Consider the following 12,434-nt stretch of genomic DNA (forward strand, 5'->3'; position numbering starts at 1 on the left):
AAATCTTTTCACTGTAGATACCAGATACCTTGAAAACAAGGGTTGCCAACCATTTGCAGCTCATGTGTGCAGTTGGAATTTTGGAAGGGTGCCATGGGTACCACTGCTTCTGGGTCCTTTTCTGTCCCTTCTCATAGATCACTTCCCCCTGACAGATACAAAGACAGAAAGCACACAAAGAGACACCTAGAGAGTCTTTGTTTTTCCAAAGAGTCTAGATAAAAGCCCGATCCGACTGAATGAAAATGGATCCTCATGAATTGGCATGATTTGGCAAAGGATCCCTCCAAAACCATCACCAAATAAAGCCTACAATGGTGGATTGTTCCGGTATCTGAAAAGCAGTGAACCAAGGCACAGGTTTCCATGGATCTCCATGTATTTACATAAGATGACAATGAAACCTCCAACAATAAGAGGCAACTTGATGGCAGTTTTGGAGGGATCCATTGTAAAAGTTTTGAGGATCCATGCCTTGAATTCACATTTTTGCATCCTGGCTGGAAAGGACTGGATCTATAATTTTGACCATTCAAACAGTGGAGAAAGATGTGATCTGATGGCCAGACTCCCAGCTCAGTCCCCTTCCAATTGGCAGTGGCCAATCTGAGCCTTTAAGGCCCATAGAGCTGAATGAGGAAGTGGGAAAGCCCATAGAGCATCACTTTTCAAATTTCCTTCTCTGTGTATCTTGGGGAGTGAGGAATAGCCATCTCATGAGCAAGGGGGTAGTAGGCAAGACTCAGAGCCTTTGTGAGTGCCAGGAGGATTCCTCAAATGCACCATGTTGGCAACTTCAGAGCTATAGCAATATGCACAAGACATTTTTAAAACAAAGAAATTGATTTAAAGGGCTATTGATTAGATGTTATATGAAACAGGAACATCAATAAATTCCAACTTTTAGATGAAGTAAAGTCCAGAGTGTCCATATTGTTTGAACAGCGAACCTTAGCACGTTTTTTTCATGGGAAAGTCTGTTTATGGGGGATTTGTCAGTCCCAATTCATACAAACAGGCAGTGGCACTCACTGCTTTTTTCTTTCCTTTTTTCTAAACTACTTTTATGGAACCCATGCATTGCATTAGTAAAGAGGATAATTAAATATTTCATTAAAAGCTAGCCTTTGAACTGTTCCTTAATGGGGAAAAGTGCATTATGTAGTTTCTCATATGATGATTAATATTGCTTATACTAGCCATTTTGTTTCCCTCCCGGGGGGCGGGGAGAGAATCACCATCCAAGGGACATCTGGTAAGCAGAAAGGGATGGGGCAAAATTTGTTCAGGAAGAGGTGAATAGAGCGATGGGTGCTTTCCAACTGGAGAGTAAATTCAGGATCCAACATAGAAAGCTCTATACAAAAAACAGCCAAGGCATCAAAAGCAAATGTGCTTGAGTTGAATCCTTCATAACCTAAGATACAGAGATGCTCAGTCTGTCCAAAGCATGCTTTTATTATGTTCCTTGTCTTTTCCCATGAAAAATCATGCCATATTTATTTGTTAGCTCTTGCTTTTTTTGGTGGAAAAACGCTAACAGGAAGCAGCAATACGACAAACAAACAGGGTCTAAACACGCACACAACCTGTATCCTGAGATGAACCCACATGTTAAGACAAAACATTTCTATTCACTGATAGTTATGTGCCACATTATGGGAAATAGAAATATAGATGGAAAACATCTGGGTTCATAGTAATTACTGATGTGCATAACCTTATAAAATTGCTTAATGACACCTCTGTTGTAATGTTATTATTACGTAACCCAAACCATTTTGCTGTTTTAGGGGTTGGGAATTTAGCTGCAGATAAACACATTTGAGGCAAAAGGATAGAAGTCGAGAGGTATCAGAAGTTAGAAGTCAAGTTAACAGACAATCACTTCACTCCAGCAATTTTACTTGTGGTGCAAACCAGGTATTATATTGTGGCATGCATGCAACCACTCAGCAAGCTAATAATCTGTATTGTCCTCTCAAGAGGCTCTCCTTGATCTTAAATGTCACATTTGGGGGCAAGAGGGTGGTGGACAGACAGCTTTAGGTTTGCCTGGAGGAAGCTAATTGAAACCCATTTCAGTTTGGCTTCAGTACTGAAGCAGCCTTGCTTGCCCCAATTGATTACATTTATCAGGAGAGGACAAAGAAAATGCATCCTTGTTGGTGCTCCTTGATCTAGCTGTGGCTTATGACTATGATCTCCTCCTGGGTTGGCTCTGCAAATCAGGAATTGGAGGCACTACATTACAATGGTTCTCCTCCTATCTGTAAGGTCATGTAAGGCTTTACTGCCACTGCACTTTGACTTAGAAGGGGGTACACTACCAAATCACTGGATTTGCCTTATTACATAGTCAATGCACACCCCAATAACTGAGTATAAATGGTTCCTCCTTTTGCCACAGTCCTACCATATGTGTTAAAAGAAATCCAAAATCAGCCAGTAAAGGAGGAAAGAAACACCGGGGGGGGGCAGCAATAAAAATGGTGATGAAACAATATTAAAACTATACCAAACTGAAAACCATCAATTGCACATCAAAGACCTTAGGAAGGTTCCTGGAAAAGGTAATCATTGTGTTTCTTCCTTTTTTTCTTGCTGTGGAACTAATCTGATTTTAAAAAGCAATAGCCCTCAAAACTCATTAAAAATAAAGCCACCTAGCTATGGGGGGTTTTTTTAAAAAAAATGTAAATATCTGCAGTAAGGTATTATACATGGATTACCATCAACCATATAATTATATTATGGTTTCTTTAAAAATAAACAAGTGTTTCCTATCCTAATGCATAATAATAGCATTATTTGCTGCTTTGTTTTGCCATCTGACTGTTTTAACATCCCACTTGATATAGTTTGGGGAAAGGAAGCATAGATTTTTTGAACCTGTATAATCTGCAAAACATATCCACTAAAGCAGCCTTCCCTAACCTGGGGCCTTCCGGATGTTGCTAGACTGCAACTGTCATCTTTCCTGACCATTCGCCATGCTGGCTGGAGCTGATGGAAGCCGAAGTCCAATAACATCTGGAGGTCACCTGGTTGGGGAAGATTGCAGTAGAATTTGGAAGCAGCCTTAAAGTTCAAAGCACAGGTACTCAAAATATAGAAATTCAGCATGCCTGCATTTGCCAGCATTCAATGCAGGAATTACCCTTTCCTCTGAGTGAAAACCGTTGGAACTTGCTTTGTAGGGAGCACGGATCGAAAGGGTTCCAGACTTTGTTAACTTATAGGCCTGTTGTTAACTATTTGCAGGATTCAATCAGGAAGGACAGATCATGCCTCCTCCATGCTTACGATCTGGTCATCAAATCCAAAGGGCTGTGAGCTAGTTAAGTTTGATTGTTTCTTTGCTGTTCTATGTATCCAAAGCAGGTTGAGGATATTTCCAATCACTTACATAGAGAATGGATTTGTTGCTATAGAGCAGCCATGTCCAACTTGAAGTTGACTGTGATCCACGATCCAATATAAAAACTGGCAGTGATCTACCACCCAGGGATGGGTGCAGGGTGGTCGAGCACATGCCTATGGAGCAGGGATGGGTGCACATGCAGTGTCAAAACAACCCCTCCCACGAGAGCAGCTGAGGAGGAGGCAGCACTGAAGAAATGAACCTATGCTGTCAATTCTCGTAGTAGACCAGTATAAAGTAAGCAGCACATAAGCGGCACACAAAATGCTACCAAACCATTCCATGTTCTAAATCTTATATTAATAATCCAAAAATTGAGAGAGCTATGTGTCCAATTGTGATATCTAACCCTTGAGCGCAACATCGCCAACACTTTGTTTGATCAAACTTACCTTTGTTGATATCTACAGGAGCCTGGCTAAAGGAACTTTAAAGACTGAATCTTCCTTTTGGACACAATTTGAATGAGCTTTCTGTTTGTGACTTCTGTAGTAGATCTTGTACATAGCTCTCTCAATTTTTGGATTATTAATATAAGCTTTAGAACGGAGAATGGTTTGGTAGCATTTTGTTATACTGGTCTACTACAAAGAGGAGGCAGTGGCTGCCCAGGCATGTCTTCAGCGGAGAGCAGGTAGAGATTGACCAGAATTCATGCCAGCATCTACTGGTCGATTGTGGTCGACGTGTTGGACATGTCTGCTATAGAGCACTAGCAAATTGCTGTTTGTGTACAAGTATTGTATGGTATATTCAGAGAAATTTGCACCAGAATGCTGATGAATTTTCGTGATGAACAACAACCCTCAGCTAATAGACTGCAAGTGAGAGAATGACAGGTTTTCCCATCCCTACTTATATTACATCATTGTGTAAGGATCTCTGGTATATGACTGGGACATAGTGTCATTTGAGCACAGGATACTATTGGAGGACCTTTAACTGAAGAATACTGTAGCTCTTTATACCTGAGGCCCCACACATGCAAAATGGATGAGCTGCCAAAACGAGATACAGAAGCTTGCCAGATTTCAAAGCTGGATTCTTATCCATAAGAAACTCTAGCAGGACAGTTTCCGAAACTCTTCCAAACCACCTTGAAGCAGGGAATTGTAAATTAAGCTACTGACATTAGAAATAAAATAGCTCCTGACATTTACATGGAGCCTAGATTTACATTCTCTATATTTTCCTCCCCAAGCATACCACGGATGTCTTGCTTGCGTAGCCTTTTCGTGCCAAAGAATTCCACAGGATGTTAGACTGGAGGTAGAGAAAGGAAGTCAAGGAATGAATAGGCTCCTCATTGTCATTCCTATGAACCAGGGGTCCCCAAACTTTTTGGATCAGTGGGCACATTTTGTGAGAGTTCTGGGAGCACCAGTCACAAAATAGCTGCTTTGGGTGATGTGGCATAAGACAAAATTAGCCAACCACCAAAAAAAACCTGTATGCTTGCCATGGGAAGTCAGCTATGTGCAGCTGGTCCTGGTTGTGAAGATCACAGAATATTGTTCACACAGAGAGAGGGGGGGAGAGAGAGAGGGAGGGGGGAGGGAGGGAGGGATGTTGTTGCTCTCTAATAACAACAGGGGAGAGTCTTCAGTACCAGGAAAAATATACATGCCGGCCACACCACACTCAAGTTTCACAGAAATCACCTGGAAGGTACCTGTACATTTTGCCCCCTAGCTTTCTTTCTAGAAGGGCTAGAGACTTCATTTTTTAAACAAATGAAAGCTTAGAGTCTAGAGCACCTTTGCAGGAACAGTGATAAAATCCTTCATGGGCACCATAGCACCCATGGTGTACAAGCTAAGCAGTGTGTGCAAAATTGCATATACTGGGGTGAAGTGTTCAGAAAAATAAATTACTGAAAAATGCATTAACATGCGTTTCATTTGAAGAAATTGCTGGGCAAAAATGTTCTACATATAAAATTGGTTGGCTTGTAGTTTATGTATATGTAGCAGACTAAAAACAGCTTGGAAGCTGGAGCTAACCTAAAGTTACCAGATGTCCCCGTCCCCAGATTTACAAATCAGTCCCCATACAAAATCAATTGAAGTTGAAAAGTGTCCTCGGATTCATTGAAAAGAATCTGGTAACCTTAAGCTAACCCAGCACACATCATCTGTCTCATTCATACACCACTAGGATTGCTTACAAGGGCAAAATAAAACGCACAAGGAAAAAGGTTCTTTACTTACAGTTACTTCATATTCACAAGGATTCTAATGGTGTGTATTAGGAAAAATGCACACTAAATTTCTGGTGAATTTTCATGGGGACTTTTTGTGCAGTGGCTCTCCAGGCTTTCTGACAAGACTCTTGGAAATGCCAGGGGTTGACCCTAGGACCTTCTGCATGCAAGACAGATGCTCGACCATGCTTAAGATCTCCCCCTCCTATTACTGTATTGTACATTTTCTTTGTAGCCTTCTCTCCATAAAAGCAGGTGGTACCCGACATGAAACAGTTTGTGGTTCACAAATACTGACTGTGGATGATCTCTTGGGTGGGCTGTCTGTCTGCTTCTGACATGGAAAAATCCCAAAGACCAGTTCCATGTGGGTCAACACTTGCTTGGACAGCAAGACAGCGGAAATGAGTCATGCAGCAATTGAACTGATCCCCCCTCCTTCCCGCTCGCAAGCATCTGTTCTACACGTGTTGGACAGATTCTCTTTGTCTCTTGTCCAGCAACATGTGTGTGAACTCTACTTCCCCCAGAGAGTGGAGGGATAGAGGAGGAATCCGTATAAAGAATTGTGGGAAGAAAATAAAAGATTACATCTTGTCAAAACATAGCTTGCTCTGCTCTTGAAATGTTGCCCTCATGAAGACAGTTGCAGCAAACAGTTAGATGACTGTAACTCTAATACACGTTTATTACTCCTAGTTGTGTCTTTTAACTGATAGAGTGATGGAGAAATATCATCACTCTCTATTGCAAGTTGTCTAACAGTGAAGCATTGATGTGTCTAACAGGGCTAAACAAAACTTAAACGGAGGGATATAGACAAAATACATTTTCTTTGGTTGTGTTCCCTGGTATGTTGCTTATGTGATGGAACAATAACTGGCAGCTGGCAGCAAAATCACCCACATGTATTTTTTATTTTTATAAATAATACTTATTTGAAAATTCCAAAATTTCACAAGATCAGCTATATTGTACTAGACTATCACAATATTCAATAAAATATTTTCAGTTTTTAACAAAAGCACACAGACTCTTCCCCTGCCTTTCACAATTGTATAACTTTGAATTTTTCAATAGCCATAACATAACATAACAATTCCATGCTGGAATTTCTCTTATTTCCAGTACAATCTACTACATATTTTAGAACATTATTTGTTACTGTGTTATGCATTTGGACACCTCTTAAGATATTGCTGCCAAATTGTGCATGCTGGTTCCTGTGATTAAGGAGTGGATTTCCCCCCCTATGTTAGGATACAGTTGGGTGCCATTTTGAATCATGATGGTGGTCCTAAACTTTCAAAACTGCTCTGATTTTAACCACAGATTTCAGAACTCCGCTGATTTCTGCCTGCACTATTTTTGCTTCTTAGAATTCCCGAGCAATGCTGGGTAAGAAGATGTTACTGCCATATATCAATTCTTTTTTAAAAATCTACACTTTATCTTTAGTGCATATCAATAAGCAATACATTCTTGCCCAACATTCATACAAATGTATACTTCATTTAATGCTACTATCTATTTCCCCAGATGACAGGCCTACAAACAATATCCATGATCATGATTTTAATTCTTCCAGCTGCTATGATCACATAAATGGCTACTGACCACAGCTGGTTCAAAACTAAAAAGAGCAGGATTGGATCACAAAGTGATGTAAGGAAAAGGTAAATATGTACAGCTGATTTATTAAGACAAGAAATATGACACATTTTGCCCTGGTGTTCCTTATTTTTCTTTTGTTGAATTAGGCTCAGTGGCATATGACCGAAATATGTTATAGACTCATCTCCTAGCACTTGGACATTTTAAAGACTTCCACTTATTACATTTTTTAAAGAATGATCAATTACATAGGAATTGATACTGAGTTGAGTAATACAACAAAACAAATCAGTCAGGGTAGATTTATTATGCCACAGTGATATAAAATGGGGTGGGGAAAGCCAGCCTACTTAATACTGCAGTACTAATCCAGAACTACATAACCTTTCATTCTGAAGCAAGAGGAATGGTTAAGCCATGAGCAGTGGAGAGTCCAAGTTCAATTCTGGGACCTGGATTAGATTGCAGGGTACATTCCATATTCCCCAGTCTGCCCTGATTTAGCAGAACCAGTTTATTCCAGGATCTACAAAGTAGAATACAGCAGTTGTGACCTATTCAGTTCTTAATTTGGTGCATAATGGTGACAACTGGAGGAGTTGAAGCCTTGTGGAAGGCAATAATATTACAATAGCATTGCATTTATTTACAAGGGGGCCGCATCACCAGTGCTGATGTAACAAAGATTGAGTGAATGTCCCAACAAATCCCAAGGGCTAATATCTGAATACTTCTGCATTATTGCGAATGTCTTCACACGGTAAGGATTCAATCTCCTCCATACCAAGCACTGTGGTCTAATTGATTTGTCAATCAGTCTTTTACATCTTAACACCCTTTACCTCCAGCATGGGAATTGTGACACCTTTCTACCTCACAGGATGTTTCCACCAATAAAAATATTCAAAAATAATTTGCCATCAGGGCAGCTGTGCAAATACTTTTGTTAGACCCCATACTCTTCAACAAAGACCACCCAATAGGATTGTATGGGTAACTGCCATAGGCCACTGTTCACCTGAACTTAATTGAGTAAAGACAAACTAGGTCATTTTCTTCCACAAGCAATCCCCTGCATCACCCACCCTCCTTCCTACCCAACCTTCTTCTCCCCACCAAAAACTCTGTTATTTTTTCATTTCTTGCTGATCACACATCCAACATTCTGATACTGTACACAATGGAAATTCTCTTGGCTTTCTGGAACTCATTATAGGTTTGATACTTTCCTACAATATCAAAAGGCACGAAACAATGGAGGAGGGGGGCCCTTCCAGCTGTCGCCTTGAGTTTGCAATTCAGTGTTGAATGTTAGGAAGGAATTGCATTTGGTGAATATCACTTTCAGACTATGCAGAGCAACACTTCATTATCCTTAGGTCAACCCTCAGGTGTCTGTCTATGCCACTGAGTTGTCCCTCATGTAATGTTAGCATCGGTAACCCTGTCAAAAATATATTAAGCTTTATTGAGGTCAGAAACCGCACAAATGAAAACTCTGACCATTTTTGATATCTTTACAGGGTGATACAAATGTGTTTTGGTGGAAAGGAACCCATTGGCCAAGAATACACTAAATATCTAGCCTGCGGCGAAAATAGCAAGATGCATTAGTGTGGAGAGAAGCCAGGTAGCACAGCTTACAGACAGCATCAGTTCATTGTTGGGATATGAACTTGTTGCAGGCCATTAATCAGGTTGGTACGCTGGGATCTCTCAAACACAATTATGTGATGTATGCAGAAACATAATATATTTCCACTGCAGTAACGTCAGATTGGCTCTCTGACTGAAGCTTGGAATGTAGCCATTTCCTTCTGCTTCGGAGTAAATTGCAGCTTAGCTAAAGTTTATGCCATACTCTGTTAGCTAAAATACTTTCTTGCTTTTTTTTAAGGTAGATAATAGATTTGCAAAAATGTAGCCTTTGACTGATCTGTTACAGCCACTGGAACAGCTTTTCAATTTACCTGCCAGATCGGTAGGATACTCTGTGGAAGAAAAAAGTGTCTGGTGTTCTTTTTAAAAAGAAGAAAGGTAGCAGGTCCTTCTCACTGGCAACCAGATTGCCCAAATGTCCAGTTCTGTTGGGTGGGGTGTTGCGTTGGGACGCCACACACACAGGAATGTGAATAGACTGGAAGAGGAGCTTGCTGCCATGCTGCTGTTCTCCTCCCATTCTGCCTGCTCATTTTTTCTCTGGGTTACTGTTTGAAGGGATTACCAAAGGGTCCCAATGAGAAAGTCATACAGAAAAACCATTTCACTCTTTCCTCAGAAACTCAAACAAGCATTTACACTGAGGCTTGAGTGATGATGTACATTGATGCAAACAGGGTCCATTAATTAGTTAAAAGGTGGCAATCGAACAGATATTTATTTGTTTAAATTTACTTTTTTTGAAATAACTTGTCGCTTGACTTTTTTTGAGAGTGAGCTGAAAGCATTAAAAACATCACCCAACACATTAAAGGCCATATCCAACATACTCAATCCAGCACTAGCACAAGAGTTCTTGTGCTAGTGGATGATAGAGCTTCAAGGTTATTGTGTTTTTAATATTCTGTTGGGAGCCGCCCAGAGTGGCTGGGGCATACAAATGTTGTTGCTGCTGCTGCTGCTGCTGTTGCTATGGATCAAAGGAATTCATTGCAGCAATTGCAGTAGTAGATAGTTGTTGTGGTGCTATCCACTGCACAACAGTCTTTGGTAATGTACTTGTGTTTTCCCTTGTGCAACAAGCTTCTTCCAGTGCAACAAGTATACAGCTAAGTGACTTTAACTTAGCACTACCCATGACCTATAAAATTATTTTTAAAAATATGTATCAAATAACAGAAAGCATCAGTCATGGAAGAACAGAACTAAAATAATAAAAGAGAGATAGAGATAGATTTGTTAACCAGATAACAAATCTATGTTGGACTACAAGTTGTAGTCTGGTAGCACTAACTACCCCTGCTCTAGTCTAGAGATGGAGAGACTTTTGAGCCCCATCCCCAGTCTTGTTGGACTCCCATAGACTCCAGCCAGTATGGCCAATGGTCAGGGATGGTAGACAGTGTAGACTAGCAACTTCTGGAAAGCCACAGGTCTGACCATTGAAACTCTTGTCCCTCTAAAAAAGAAAGAAAGAAAGAAAGAAAGAAAGAAAGAAAGAAAGAAAGAAAGAAAGAACTCTATGTAGAACACAATGGGTATGTATGCACTGCATGCTAATGTGCATTCAGTGCTCATTGCAGGCACTCTTTGGGGTGCTAGACACACACAACATCATTTTCATGTCTCCTACTATTTGTCAGTGGAAAGCACAATTTCTGAAACAGTTACCGTATTTTTCGCTCTATAACACGCACCAGACCATAACACGCACATAGTTTTTAGAGGAAGAAAACAAGAAAAAAAATATTCTAAATGAAATAGTGGATATATGATTTTTGTGGTTCATGCTGTGGCCATAGACATGTGATCTGACAGTGAGTTTGACAGTGAGTTTGGAGTAGCCCAATGCAAAAATCCTGAGGATCCATGTGGATCCATGGTTTGTAACCACGGAGGAGGGAAGGAAGGGGAACCATGGATCCTCTGCTCACGACTGCAGCAGATCCCCCCTGCCACCCGCAGGCATTCGCTCCATAACATGCACAGACATTTCCCCTTACTTTCTAGGAGGAAAAAAGTGAGTGTTATGGTGCAAAAAATACGGTAAAATGGGAATGCTAAATCCAGCTTTAAGTGGGGGTTGTGGGATGATAATTTAATGCACAGGATGTCATGTGGATGCTAAACAACAACAACAACAACCCTTGCATGCATGTGCAGAAGCTCTGCCATCCCCAATATACTGCAATGTGGGAACGCCTTGCATGCCTGCAACTGCCTTTAGTAAAATGTGCCCCATAAGGATGCGTGTGTATGCTGATGGGCATGAAATAAGACAACTACAGCTGTATGATCCAAGAAAAAAATCAAGTAAATCCTCCTATTTTGCAATCGAGGGAGAAGAAATCCTAAAGCAAAACTAACTAAGCCCAGCTAGCTTTAGCTTTTGATGTTGCCAGATCAAGCATTTCCCACTCCCCCGTTTTTGGTTTGTTCAGAATCAAAAAGAACATCCTGATAATAAGTTTGTTGGCTTTTTATGATTCCCCCCCCCTTGATTTCCTGTGTGAACATTAATGCAATTAAGAAGGCAGCATCTGAAACTTAAGCTCTTCTTTCTGCAATTGCACATTTATGAAGAAATAAAAGTTCTTAGGGCAGAACGATGAAGTTGGAATAAAGCCATACAAGCCATGACAGCACTGACCTTGTCTCTAACTAATTTCAAAGCTCCCTGGCATGCTCATCACTTTGAAGAGGTAGTTGGCTCAGTCTGACTAGTGGCAGGGCCTTCCTGGATCTTGTGCTGACTGTGACTGTTTTAACCAACGTACCATTTCAGGACACATTCATCACAAAACTCAGCTGAATTTCTGATGCAATTCTGAGAAATGTGCTCTTGCACATCTTGTGTTTTCAAATTCATGCAAGATCCGCACATCACTTGAATGTCAGATCTCAGGAAGCTCTAAATGTGTTACAGTTCAAAGCTGAACTTTCGTATCACACTTCAAAGCGGAACTCTTAAACTCTTGAACATTGTGGTGGCTAGCTTTCAGTAGGCACAAGAGAGAGGTGTACAGCCAAGAGAAAAAGAGACACAGACAGACAGAGGTGTGTACAGCCTACACACACACACACACACACACACTATATGAATATATATATGCTTGCATTTTTTATACTACTGTCTTTGAAACTCTCAACTTGCCTTGAGATTCATTACATGAAGACAATGGCAAATATTTGTAAAGAAGTTTTGATATAGTAACTGTTTGAATTTGCTGTCAAAAGGCCATTAGTGTAGGATATTATTGGCAATAGTATTATTGCTGTACAATTTCATTAGCTTCTAACCCTATAAATATATATATAGGGTATATATATATATATATATATATATATATATATATATGCAGGTTTTGGTGTCTTCGGGTGTCTTCCCGTGTAAGAGTCGGGGTGTCTGTGCGACGTTTCGACGAGGTCTCACTCGTCATCTTCAGGCTGGTGCTTTCGGCTTCTTGTTACTGGAACAGAGCTCTGTTCCAGTAACAAGAAGCCGAAAGCACCAGCCTGAAGATGACGAGTGAG

The sequence above is a fragment of the Podarcis vaucheri genome (genome assembly GCF_965113315.1).
Source record: "Podarcis vaucheri genome assembly, chromosome: 9".
Taxonomy (NCBI): Eukaryota; Metazoa; Chordata; class Lepidosauria; order Squamata; family Lacertidae; genus Podarcis; species Podarcis vaucheri.